We start from the raw sequence: 14,379 nt of genomic DNA, 5'->3' as shown, positions 1-14,379 counted from the left end.
AAATCCTAGATACGCCAATGCTCCCCGTGAAAAGATCTTAGCGTATTCGCGAACCGTTTGAATTGAATAGACATGCAAATTTAGAAAATTTGATTGATGGGTAAGCAAGAGGCAGCAGAGGGCATTTGGCAGATTAGAGCAAATCGTAACAAATTCCAGAGTGGTTGTAAGGCTTCCGATGAAATGGAATGACATTTTCTATGAAATTTGTCTCACTTGACACACCACGTTACATCGTCCACCATCCCATCACTTGATTAACTTTGATTTCAACATTTTAATTAATTTTACAGATATTTTAAAATGGGCTGCGAAACTCTGTTCCTCACAAGTTCCTACCCAGGGATACCAGGTGAAATTTTCAAATGTCTTCCCAAGGCATGCTAAAATGTCTTCATATGTCTTCACACTCTATATTGTGGCCTTGTGCCTTTGTTATAAAATTAATGCTTAAAATCAAATTTAATGCAATGTTTTCACTGCGCTCTATATCAAATCAAGTAATATAGCGTGATGACCTTGGTAATGACATCCTATGTCAAGTAAGGCTTTCACACTACGCCGACATGATGTAGTTCACTGTTTATGTTAATGAACTAAAAAACCCAGATTAATCCACCTAGTGGTGATAGTGCCTTCCTCGTCGAACATTTACTCATGATCTTTCATTGGTTGGGATACGACTGAGATGATTTTGCTTCAGAATGTTGGCTTCAGCCTTTTGGGGGAATCGAAAACACTAGTTTATGATTTTTTCCGACGTTTCGGTCCGTAGGGGGCCCTTTCAAGGGTTCAATCGGACAAGGTTTCCTAGTCAAGATGGCCTTGCTTAACTTAAAAATGTCATACGGAAGTTTTGGTATTTATTGAGACCGTTTGGTTTGAAACCGTCGTGATGCGGACAATCTCCTACCTATCGGGTGGTCTAGAATTCGGTCCCTGTTTTTGGAATCTTCGACTATTGCTTTGTTTAGCTAGTTTTTGTGCATGGGCCATCATTCCGAAGCATGATCTTTCCGTCGACGTAATGCGAACTGTTCCTGAATCCTGAGAATACCTTATTTAGAAAAGCAATAGTTTTCATAAAATTGGGAAACTTATTAATTGAACATATTCCGACGTTACGTTAAACGTATAGACAGAGCTGAAAAATATCAGAATTTTCAGTTGACTGCTTGAGCACCTTCACTATCACTGAAGACCGATAATTACAAGCTAGGATATAACGTCTTTCACAATCACAGATGACTTTACGGCCTTCGACATAGTTTTTCTTCACACTTTAGGCTATATTTTATTATCATAGGTTACAAAATTCATGTAAAATTTGACAAAAAATGCAAGCAAGTGAAAATGCCCATACTAAATCCCATAAAAAAATCCCAGTAGTTTTAGACGCAAAAGAGGATTGAAAAAACTTTGTCCGGGGTTGATGCGATAATTTTCATTTTCTCATATATCGTTGACCTATCCTACTGTATATTTTTACACCTCAGTGATTTGATGAGATTGCTTTAGTACAGACAAACAGACATATCATTTGTATCATATTGCTATTATATTCATCGTTACGAAAAAAATAATCGCCAAATGCTAATCAGGTTGCGTTTCACAAGCCGCTGCTGGCTTGGTGTTGGTAGTGAGTAGACGTCAAACGAGCAAAAGCGATTAATATTTGATTCAACCGTTGAAAACAAGGACGATGGAGAGCGAGTAAAGTAAGACGTCTGTATGTATGTGGCCTTAGTTCAGTCAAGATTTTGTTTTCTTACACATATTTATCGCTTGCATTGACTTTGTTCATTTTTGTAGTTCCTGCGAAGCACCCTAGGAAGCACCCAATGCTGGTTTTGCATCACTATCGGTAGCCTCTAATGTGGTCTGAGCCTATTTTCTTGCTAACCGTTCCTCATGGTTTCAAAAAAGACCGCGGTTTGATGTGTCGCATGCATGGGTTTGGTTCTTTTTGGCATTTTACCACTTCCGGCTGGTTACCCTAGATCGGTCCCGGAACACTATCGGTAGCCTTTATAAAGATCTTCGTTGTGGTCTGAGCCTATTTTCTGGCTAATCGTTCATCACGTTATTTAAAAAGCCGCTGTTCAATGTGCCGCAGGCATGGGTTTTGATCTCTACTACATTTGACCACTTCCAGCGGGACACCCGGAGCCGGTTCCGGAACTCTATCGCTGGTTCCAAATATGATCTGAAACTATTTTCTTTTATTAACCGTTTATCGGGTTGCCTGAAGAGCTTGCGATTTGATGCGTCGCATGTAAGGGTTTGGTTAACTTTTATACTTGGCTACTTCCGGTGTGACATCTGGAACCGGTTCTATAACACTACCGGATCCGATATGGTCTGAGAATGTTTTCCTGCCTACTGTTCATCAGGCTATCGAAAAAGCCGCTGTTTGATGTATCGCATGCATGGGTTTGGTTCACTTTCATATTTAGCCACTTCCGGCGGAACACCCAGAACCGGTTCCGGCATACTACCGGTTCAGATATGGCCTGAGAATGTTTTCCTGCCTACTGTTAATCAGGTTATCGAAAAATCCGCTGTTTGATGTGTCGCATGTAAGGGTTTGGTTCACTTTCATATTTGGCCACTTCCGGCGGGTCATCCGGAACCGGTTCCTGAACACTACCGGTTCAGATATGGTCCGAGAATATTTTCCTACCTACTGTTCATCGGGTTATCGAAAAAGCCGCTGTTTGATGTATCGCATGCATGGGTTTGGTTCACTTTCATATTTAGCCACTTCCGGCAGAATACTCAGAACCGGTTCCGGAATACTACCGGTTCAGATATGGTCTGAGAATGTTTTCCTGCCTACTATTTATCAGGTTATCGAAAAATCCGCTGTTTGATGTGTCGCATGCATGGGTTTGGTTCACTTTCATATTTGGCCACTTTCGGCGGGCCACCCGGAACCGATTCCGGAACACTACCGGTTCGGATATGGTCCGAAATTATTTTCCCGTTTACCGTTCATCATGTTTTCGAAAGTGCAGCTGTTTGATGTGTCGCATGAATGTGTTGTTAGCGTTTTCATATCTGGCCCCTTCCTGGGGTACCGATCCGGAACACCTAAATGGTCATAACTCCGGAACGGCTGGACCGATCCGAACCATTTTCAATAGGAAACAATGGGACCAGATTCCGCGTCGAATGAACCGTTGGTCATTAAAATCGGTTGAGGTTTACTGCCAAAAAGTGATGTGAGTTTTTTTGTACACACACATTCTCACACACACACATACACACACACATACATGCACACACACAGACATCACATCAATTCGTCGAGCTGAGTTGATTGGTATATGTGACTCGACCCTCTGGGCATTCTATCAAAAAGTCATTTTTGGAGTGAACATATAGCCTTTCCAGTACACTTAGTGTACGAGAAAGGCAAAAACAATAACGTAGCGCGTAAACTTTCAGAAAATGTTTATTTATGTCGATATGTAAATTTATTAACAAACTCCTCAAGAAACTGGTAGGGGATTTCTGATATTCTGATTTTAGGGAAATTTCTATGGAAATACTTAAACATTTTAATATTATCTTCATACCTGTATGGTTTCTTTAATAATTTTTCAAGAAGTTGCTTGTGGCATTCATCTAAGACTTTCTTTTGTAATTCCTCCAGGAGTCTGGAATCCCTTGATATAGTTTCTTCTGGGATTCATCCAGTTTTTTAGTGATTCCTCATGGAGCTTCCCAAGAGTTAACTCAGTTCACCGGGAAGTCTTCGTGATGTTTCCCAAGAATTAGTCTAAGTGCTTTTCCGACATTCTTCCAACAGAACCATGGGAATTGCTTTCAAATTTTCTAGGTAAATTTCTCTTGGAGTCTCCGAGAATTTCTACTGAAGTTTCCCAGGAATTCCTCCATGGCTTCCTCACGAATACCATAGAAATTCCTTAAGAAACTTCCGAAGAATTCCTGCAGCATTTGTAGTAGAATTCCTCCAGGATTACCCAGGCAACATCTCCATGATTTGACAGGAAATAACTCCATAAATTATCCGAAGATTCCCTCCAGAACTTTTATGAAAGTTACTTGAAGCATGGTTCTCTCAGGATTTTCCTCGAATATTTCCCGAGTTTTCCCGAAATTCCTTAAGAAGATGGAATCCTTGGATTTATTTCCAAGAGTTCCACAAAAAAAAATCGGAAATTCCTTCCGAAGATCTTCGGGAATTCATCCTGAAGTTCCTTAGAAATGCCTCCATGAGTTCCTCGGGAATTCCTACAGAAAGTTCTAGGAAATTCCTACAGAAGTTTCTCGGGAATTTCTCCAGGAGATCCTCGGGAATTCTTCCAGGAGTTCTTCGGGAATGCTTCCAGGAGTTCTACAGGAACTTCTCCAGGTGTTTCTCGGAATTTCATAAGAATTCTTCCCAGAGATCCTCGGGAATACCTACAAGAGATTTACAGGAATTCTTCTAGCAGTTCTTTGTAAATTCCTGCAGGACTTCTTCAGGAATTCGTCCAGAAGTTCCTCGGGAATTCCTCCAGGAGTTCCTCGGTTATTTTTCCAGAAGTTCTTCGGTAATTCCCCCAGGATATCCTTGGGAATTCCTTCTGGAGTTCCTGGAGAAATCCTTCAGGAGATCCTTGGGAAGTCCTCTGAGAGATCCCCGGGAATTCTTCCATCAGTTCTCTTAAAATTCTTACAGGAGTTTCTAGGCAATTTCTACAGAAATTCTCGAGAGTATATCTTGTAGCTCGCAGGAAATTCCTTTAGGAGTTTCATGGAAATTTATCCACGAGTCCCCGAGAATTTTTCCAGGAATTTCCCGGGAATCCTTCCATAGATTCCCCATGAATACCATGGGAATTCCCTTAGAAGCAACCGAAGAATTCCTGCAGTAATTGTGGTAGAATGCCTTCAGGATTTCCCATGGAATTTCTCAATGATTTTTTTTAATTAATCACATAAATTATCCGGAAATTCCATTAAAAATTTTCCACGAAATTTACTTCAAAGTCTACCAAAAACTCCTCCAGCAATAATCCGGAAATCCATCCAGAGGATCCTCGGGAATTCATCCTGTAGTTCCTAGAGACTTCCTCAAAGAGTTCTTAGGGTATTCCTCCAGAAGATATTCGGGAATTCCTACAGGAGGTTCTCGGAAATTTCTCTTTGAGTTCTTCGGGAATTCCTCTAGAAGATCATCAGGGATTCCTCCAGAAGTGTCTCTGGAATTTTCCAGGAGATCCTTGGGAATTCTTTCACAAGTTCTTCGGAAATTCTTCCAGGAGTTTTACGGGAACTCTTCCAAAAGTACCTTGGGAATTCTTCCAGGAGATCCTCGGCCACCTTGAGATCCTCGGAGATTCCTCAAGCAGTTCCTCGGGAGTTCCTGCAGGACTTTCTCGGGAATTCCTCAAAGGAGAAATTTACGAGGAACTTCTAGAGGAATTCACGAGGAGAAATTCTTGAGGAGCTTCTGGAGAAATTCCGAGGAATACATGGAGGAATTTCAGAGGAACTACTGAATTTTTGGGAACTCCAGAAGGACTTTGAGAGGAACTACTAGATATATACGAGAGAATCTCTTATATATCTCTTCAAGGATCAATTTACAAGGAATTCCAGGAAGAATACCCGAAGAACTCCTGGAGGGATTCCAGAATAACTTCTGGAGCAATTCCCGAGGAACTTCAGGAGGAATTCCCGAGGAACTTCTGAAAATTATTGATGAGCTTCTAGAGAAATTCCGAGGAATACATGGAGGAATTTCCAAGGAACTCCTGCAGGAATTCCAGAGGATGTCCTAGAGGAATTCCCAAGGCACTCCTGAAGAAATTTTCGGGAAACTCCTGGAGGAATTCCCAAGAAACTCTTGGAGGAATTCCCAAGAAACCCCTAAAGAAACTCCCGAAGAACTAAGAGACTTCTTGAGGATCTTCTGGAGAAATTCCCGAAGAACTCCTGGAGAAATGCCTGAGGAACTCCAGAAGGAATTTCCAACGAACTCCAGTAGGAATTTCCAAGGAACTCCAGGATGAATTCCCGAGAAAATTCTGGATGAATTCCTGAGCAACTCCTGTCGAGGAATTCCTGGAGGAATTCGGAACTCCTAGAGGAATTTTATAGGAACTCTTGGCGGAATTCCTGATGATCTTCTAGAGGAATTCCCAAGGAACTCCCGAAGGAATCCCCGACGATCTCCTGAAGAACTCCAGGCGGAATTTGTGAGGAGCTTCTGGTGGAATTTCCGAGGAACACCTGGAAGAATTCCAGAAAAACTCTTAAATGAATTTCAAGAAGAATTCCTTATGAAATCCTGAAGGAATTTCTGTGGACCTTCTGGAGAGATTCCCATGAATTTCCATGGAGAAATCTTAACAAGCTCTCTTGGACAAATCTTCGGAAAAATCTGCTGAAAACTTTGGACGTAGCTCTGTTTGAAATTCAAACGATGAAGAAAAAAACATCAGTAATACTTTTAGAAAGTACCTCTGATTTTGGAGGTTTAAAAAAAAAACTAGGGGAGAATACCCAGATGAATTCCTCGAGGAGACTCAAAAAAAAATCTAAAAATAACGTCTCAGAATCTTTGATGACTCTTGAAAGAAATTAAAACTAATATTTACAAATATTTGATTGTTCTGGAAGATATCTTGAAGCATTCATGGAATGTGTTGGTTGTTTCCTAAAAATTTTGCTTTCTTTTTATAATTCTTGATTTACATTTTTTTCAATAAATCAGGATATATTCTAAAATTCCCAAAATTGTGTTAGATATATTTGTATCGTATTTTAACCAAAATCTGCTCCAAATTTCTACCAATATAAAGACCGAATAATTAGAAATCTGTAAGTTTTTACCAACAAAAATTGAAACGCATTCAATCTGAAATTGTTCCAAGAACTGAGTTATTGGGTTGGATCAACAATAAAAATTGCTTTTAAGCTTTCAAATGTCTTTAAAAGGCTTCACATAATTTGAAATGTCTTCAATTTGTCTTCACATCTGGCATCCCTGTTCCTACCTCATGCTTCCACGAGTCAAGCGATGACAAAGACCGCCAGCCACGTATGTGGCAACCCTGATCCGACCTAATGCATCTGATAGGAGCCAACATCTATCGTATATCCACAATGAGAAGCATTGTGGATACATAAATGTTTACATACAAGATGTTGAATTCTTAAAAATTGCTGCCTCGCACCCCGGTGCCGCCAGCTGAGAGTTGCGTGCTTAGCTGGAAGTGCAGCCTGGGCACTGTTGGTCCTTCTGACTTCAGCTAGATTGTGGAGGCACGACTCGAGCGTCTGATCACCAAGGAGGTGCGGCTCAAACAGCGTCTGTTCTGGCATCCAGCGGCTGAGTAAGAAATGCTGCATCCCAGCTAGATCCAAAGTGGTTGCATCATCAGCGTGGTCATCCCAGTGTTGGTTGGGACAGGAGTGTTGGGTAGGCCCAATAAGCCACCCATAAAAATCCCCATTATGGCTCTCTTCTCTGGAGGTTCCTTCTGGAATTCCCCCAAAGATTCCTGCAGTAATTTCTTCGGAGATTCCTCCAAGAATTTCTGGAGGAATCTCCGGAAGAGTTCCTCTAGGAATCTCAGGAGAAATTCCTGAAGGAATCTCCGAAGGAATTCCTGGAGGAATGTCCGAAGGAATTCCTGGAGGAATCTCCGAAGGAATTCCTGGAGGAATCTCCGAAGGAATTCCTGGAGGAATCTCCGAAGGAATTCCTGGAGGAATCTCCGAAGGAATTCCTGGAGGAATCTCCGAAGGAATTTCTGGGGGAATCTCCGAAGGAATTCCTGGAGGAATCTCCGAAGGAATTCCTGGAGGAATCTCCGAAGGAATTCCTGGAGGAATCTCCGAAGGAATTCCTGGAGGAATCTCCGAAGGAATTCCTGGAGGAATCTCCGAAGGAATTCCTGGAGGAATCTCCGAAGGAATTCCTGGAGGAATCTCCGAAGGAATTCCTGGAGGAATCTCCGAAGGAATTCCTGGAGGAATCTCCGAAGGAATTCCTGGAGGAATCTCCGAAGGAATTCCTGGAGGAATCTCCGAAGGAATTCCTGGAGGAATCTCCGAAGGAATTCCTGGAGGAATCTCCGAAGGAATTCCTGGAGGAATCTCCGAAGGAATTCCTGGAGGAATCTCCGAAGGAATTCCTGGAGGAATCTCCGAAGGAATTCCTGGAGGAATCTCCGAAGGAATTCCTGGAGGAATCTTCGAAGGAATTCCGGGAGGAATCTCCGAAGGAATTCCTGGAGGAATCTCCGAATGAATTCCGGGAGGAATCTCCGAAGGAATTCCGGGAGGAATCTCCGAAGGAATTCCGGGAGGAATCTCCGAAGGAATTCCGGGAGGAATCTCCGAAGGAATTCCGGGAGGAATCTCCGAAGGAATTCCGGGAGGAATCTCCGAAGGAATTCCGGGAGGAATCTCCGAAGGAATTCCGGGAGGAATCTCCGAAGGAATTCCGGGAGGAATCTCCGAAGGAATTCCGGGAGGAATCTCCGAAGGAATTCCGGGAGGAATCTCCGAAGGAATTCCGGGAGGAATCTCCGAAGGAATTCCGGGAGGAATCTCCGAAGGAATTCCGGGAGGAATCTCCGAAGGAATTCCGGGAGGAATCTCCGAAGGAATTCCGGGAGGAATCTCCGAAGGAATTCCGGGAGGAATCTCCGAAGGAATTCCGGGAGGAATCTCCGAAGGAATTCCGGGAGGAATCTCCGAAGGAATTCCGGGAGGAATCTCCGAAGGAATTCCGGGAGGAATCTCCGAAGGAATTCCGGGAGGAATCTCCGAAGGAATTCCGGGAGGAATCTCCGAAGGAATTCCTGGAGGAATCTCCGAAGGAATTCCGGGAGGAATCTCCGAAGGAATTCCGGGAGGAATCTCCGAAGGAATTCCGGGAGGAATCTCCGAAGGAATTCCGGGAGGCATCTCCGAAGGAATTCCGGGAGGCATCTCCGAAGGAATTCCGGGAGGAATCTCCGAAGGAATTCCGGGAGGAATCTCCGAAGGAATTCCGGGAGGAATCTCCGAAGGAATTCCGGGAGGAATCTCCGAAGGAATTCCGGGAGGAATCTCCGAAGGAATTCCGGGAGGAATCTCCGAAGGAATTCCGGGAGGAATCTCCGAAGGAATTCCGGGAGGAATCTCCGAAGGAATTCCTGGAGGAATCTCCGAAGGAATTCCGGGAGGAATCTCCGAAGGAATTCCGGGAGGAATCTCCGAAGGAATTCCAGGAGGAATCTCCGAAGGAATTCCGGGAGGAATCTCCGAAGGAATTCCTGGAGGAATCTCCGAAGGAATTCCTGGAGGAATCTCCGAAGGAATTCCTGGAGGAATCTCCGAAGGAATTCCTGGAGGAATCTCCGAAGGAATTCCTGGAGGAATCTCCGAAGGAATTCCTGGAGGAATCTCCGAAGGAATTCCTGGAGGAATCTCCGAAGGAATTCCTGGCGGAATCTCCGAAGGAATTCCTGGCGGAATCTCCGAAGGAATTCCTGGCGGAATCTCCGAAGGAATTCCTGGCGGAATCTCCGAAGGAATTCCTGGAGGAATCTCGGAAGGAATTCCTGGAGGAATCTCCGAAGGAATTCCTAGAGGAATCTCCGAAGGAATTCCTGGAGGAATCTCCGAAGGAATTCCGGGAGGAATCTCCGAAGGAATTCCGGGAGGAATCTCCGAAGGAATTCCGGGAGGAATCTCCGAAGGAATTCCTGGAGGAATCTCCAAAAAAAAAAGCGAATTCCCCCGAGAGGGTAAGCCGAAACAAAAAAAAAGGCGAATTCCCCCGAGATCGTAAGCTAATGGCGAATTCCCCTGAGAGGGTATGCCAAAAAAAAAAGAAGCGAATTCCCCCGAGGGGGTAAGCTAATGGCGAATTTCCCCGAGTGTGTAAGGCTCATCGAAAAAGCGAATTCCTCCGAGAGGGTAAGCTTATGGCAAATTCCCTCGAAAGGGTAAGCCAAAACAAAAAAAATGATGATGGAGGGTGATGATAAAGGTTGATGATGAAGGGTGATAATGAAGGATAATAATGAAGGATGATGATAAAAGATGATTATAAAGGATGATGTTGACTGATGACGATGAAGGATGATGATGAAAAAGGAAGGTAAAGGATGATGTTGAAGGTTGATGTTAAAGGATGATGAAGGATGACGATGAAGGATGAAGATGAAGAATAATGATGATGGATAATGATGAATGATAATGATGAAGGATGATGATAAATGTTGATGATGATGATGAAGTATTATGATGAAGGATGAAGATGAAGGATGTTGATAAAGTTGATGATGAAAGATGACGATGAAGGTTGATGATGAAGGATGATGACAAAGGATAATGATTAAGGATGATGATGAAGGTTGATGATGATGAATGATGAAGGTCGAAGCTGAAAGATAATGATGAAGGTTGATGATGAAGAATGATGAAGGATGAAAATGAAGGATGATGATGAAAGATTATGATGAAGGTTGATGATGAAGGATGACGATGAAGGATCATGATGATAAAGGTTGATGATGAAGGGTGATGATGAAAAATGATGATGAAGTTTGATGATGAAGGATGATGATGATAAAGGTTGATGATGAAGCATATTGATGAGGATAATGATGATGAAGGTTGCTGATGAAGGATGATGAAAGATGACGATTAAGGATGATGATAAAGGTTGATGATGAAGGATGATTGTTAGCTGGCCCTATTGGACAGCACGCGCCTTTTTGCAACTCTCCTTGGTTTTCATCTCTAGCCTGCGACGTCCATGGACTGGAGTGACAGCTATCGCTGTCATTATTCGTGAGTAGCAAAAATTGAAAGTGAACGAAGAAATCGATACATCATAGTGTAGCTACGAAAACTCTGAATGTTAATCCAAGCTTCTTAAATTAGTTATAATTCCTGAACTAGTATTTCTAATTGTGTGAATTGCTTATAATTTGCTAATTAATCTAAAAGGTAACCTACATATCATTGAAATCATGCCTAAATTTAACTGAATTTGTCTTGTTTAGTGCCTAAACGTGAACTCTATGGGCAATCAGTTTGTTGACGGAGCTTGCTCGACCCGAATTATACAATCCTGAATTTATTGGTAAGCTACTAAAATGACAAGGGTCAAATATCTAGAATGTCTTCTAAATCTAACTCCAAACATTCACAGCCGTTTTGGATTTCAAATAGATAAACTAAAGCTCGACTAAACGACCGGACTGATTACATGAAACGGATATTAAACGTAAGTGACATTAGACAAGTACTTCCTAGTTTGTAACCTAAAATCAGACGGACTTAGACTATGAATCTAATTTGTTATTCCAATTCACCCATTTCAACCCGTCCTGTGTAGGAAATTTATAATCTCTTAATATAGAGCTAACACCAAATTTGCTCTGGAGGTTATTAATACGAAAGAATTCCCCGCGGTCCGGTAGTCAAGCAACAATGATGATGAAGGATGATGATGAAGGATGATGAAGGATGACGATGAAGGATGATGATGAAGGATGATGATGAAGGATGTTGATAAAGGTTGATGATGATGAAAAATATTGGTCAGGTTGATATCTGTCGTTTCTGTAATACGGAACGTGAAACCTCGGAACATCTGCTTCGCAGTTGTGGTGCTTTATACACGCGCAGGCAAAGATTTCTCAATAGTGGTTGCTTGCAACCCAGTGAGATCTGGTCTGCAGAACCTGGTAAGGTCTTAGGGTTTATTAATGCCATTGCACCTGGCCGGGAGACGACGCGTCGTGGCAGAACCTGCTTACTTGGCATGTGGTAGTTAGCTAGCTAGATGCGAATATCTAGAATGACTGGAAGGAAGAGTGGCGTCATCTTCCAATTTTGACAGGTCTCCTGCTCGTTTGGAACGGGATTTTGTATGGAGTTGACAGATGATCCACAGACAAACAGACGTAACACTTGCGAAATTTCCATCGACCACGCTTTTATCGATCATTTTAAATTTTCGTAGTTGTGGCTTTCACAACCAGAGGCGCGCGCATCGTTTTTCTATGCGTTTGACGTTTCACACTAGCGCCTTCTGTTGACGATATGGCACAACACAGTGATTCGTCCACCAGGTGATGGTAGTGTGAACTGGGCGATGGATTTCCATGAAAATCGTTCAAGGTGTTACGTCTGTTTGTCTGTGGATGATCGCTGTTCCAATTTTGACATTGACGCCACTCTCCCTTCCAGTCACTCTACGAATATCATAACGGGACATGCCACAAAAGTTCAACTTATTGGACGCAGTGGCTTTATTTCCCCAACAGGGGAGGAAAAAAAAGGCGTAATATTGTGGAGGATGCCCTAATTCTCCACAGGCTCCGTTTGTGGTTAGGTTTTTATTAGACTCCCCTAACCATTCATTCACATTCGTATCACACCATGAATTAGGGGTCATCTGTTTAGTGGACTCTTACCACAGGAACAAGCGGTCCGTAGTGTTATTCCTAGTCAATTGAGACAACCGCTACCAACACCACACTCACACAGCTATCTAGGCTGACCGGGAAAAGAAGTTGACATAGATGATCAACTTCCAAACGTGCCCGAGCAGCCCCAGAAACAACAACAAACAAACAAAAGGATTTCGTCATATCGCTCACATTTTTCCATTAGATTAGAAATTTCAGTATGAAGCTTGCATTCAACATTCCACACAAGAAATCCTTTAAAGTTAAATTCGGCGAAATAGAATAGAAATTTAGATATATGATAATAGGCCTTTTCAGTTCACAGGTTCGTGTATGCCACTGTTTACAGCTGCCAACGCTTACTTACCTTACCGGTCAGGCTAAGGCCTGAGTGGCCTCTGCTGTACATAGTAGCTGTCTCCATTCTACTCGGTCCATGGCTTTGTGTCTCCAGTTTCGCACTCTGCGAAGGGTCCGCAGATCGTCCTCCACCTGATCGACCTATCTAGCTCGCTGCGCACCACGTCTTCTTGTACCGGTCGGATGAGTCTCGAGAACCATTTTAGCCGGGTTGCTATCCAAAATCCTGATGACGTGACCCGCCCACCGTAGCCTCCCGATTTCCCCGATCCCGGTGTGGACGATGGTTGGTTTTCTCAGCAGCTGGTGCAGCTCGTGGTTCATTTGCCTTCTCCAAGTCCCGTCTTCCATCTGCACTCCGCCGTAGATGGTGCGCAACACCTTCCGTTCGAAAACGCCAAGGGCGCGTTGGTCCTCTGCTCGTAGAGTTCATGCTTCGTGCCCATAGAGGACTACCGGTCCAATCAACGTTTTGTAGATACTTAACTTCGTGTTACGGCGAACTTTATTCGATCGTAGAGTTCTGCGGAATCCATAGTAAGCTCGATTTCCTACCACAATGCGCCTGTCAATTTCTCTGCTGGTGTCGTTGTCGGCGGTTACCAGTGAGCCCAAGTACACGAATTCTTCAACCGCCTCGATTTCATCACAGTCGATAGAAATTCGGGGTGGCGGGCGCGGTGATTCCTTCCTGGAGCCCTTTGCCATCATGTACTTTGTCTTCGAACATTAATGACTAATCCAATTCTCCTGGCTTCATTCTTTAGTCGGATGTACGTTTCCGCCATCGTCTCAAATTTGCGAGCTATAATATCTATGGTTGCAAGCAGCTGAACGGACTTCGTGAAAATCGTCCCACTCGTGTTTATCCCCGCGCTCCTAATAACACCCTCTAAAGCAATGTTGAACATAGCAAGCACGAAAGACCATCACCTTGCCGTAACACTCTGCAAGATTCGGAGGGACTGGAGAATGTCCCTGATACTTGAACTACGCACTTCACTCGATCCATCCTCGCCTTGATTAATCGTATCAGTTTACCCAATCGAATATTTAGTTCGCAAACTCAACGCCAACTGGAAAGGCTCAATTTTGTTCGCCAAGTTTTCCAAAGTGCACTCGAACGGATCTCATCCTAATGAATGGAAACTACGCACCTTTTCCATACCTATTTCCAGCACTGCCAACTGATCCAATGGAGAAGCGACGGAATCAAGAGGGGACATTTTCTTTTCTTTGTGTGAAATTCAACGGTATAAGTTTCCAGGCTATAAACCCACTAGAATTTCAATGGTGTGAAATTAAAATATGGTTCTCTGCCGCCTGGAACTAATTTCAACTTGAAGTGGAGTACTAATTTGCTTTTGTTGGAAAAGTTAAACCACATCTTTCAAACGTATAAAAATGTACGAATGGCATGAACATCGATACTATCAGGTATCAGGTATCAGAAGGCCGGCTCCAGAGGCACGTTATCCTCCATTTGGGACATTTGTGCCATCGCCATACATATAAGCCTATTTCATCATTTACCTGAGGGAATGGGACAAGGGATGGAATGGGATTAGGAAAGGGAAAGGTG

General features: G+C 43.2%; 1 long non-coding RNA gene across 1 annotated transcript; it reads left to right on the top strand.

Annotated features, from left to right (window-relative positions):
• The first annotated feature begins 10,566 nt into the window (after nt 1-10,566).
• On the top strand, nt 10,567-12,965 carry LOC134284846 (uncharacterized). Its single transcript, XR_009995971.1, has 2 exons — nt 10,567-10,968; nt 11,025-12,965. It is a non-coding gene; the product is annotated as an uncharacterized LOC134284846 (long non-coding RNA).
• Nucleotides 12,966-14,379: the final 1,414 nt, after the last annotated feature.

This window comes from Aedes albopictus, chromosome 1, assembly GCF_035046485.1.
Source record: "Aedes albopictus strain Foshan chromosome 1, AalbF5, whole genome shotgun sequence".
Classification (NCBI taxonomy): Eukaryota; Metazoa; Arthropoda; class Insecta; order Diptera; family Culicidae; genus Aedes; species Aedes albopictus.
The sequence above is the reverse complement of the archived record's forward strand: the minus strand, read 5'-3'. Positions and strand labels throughout refer to the sequence as shown.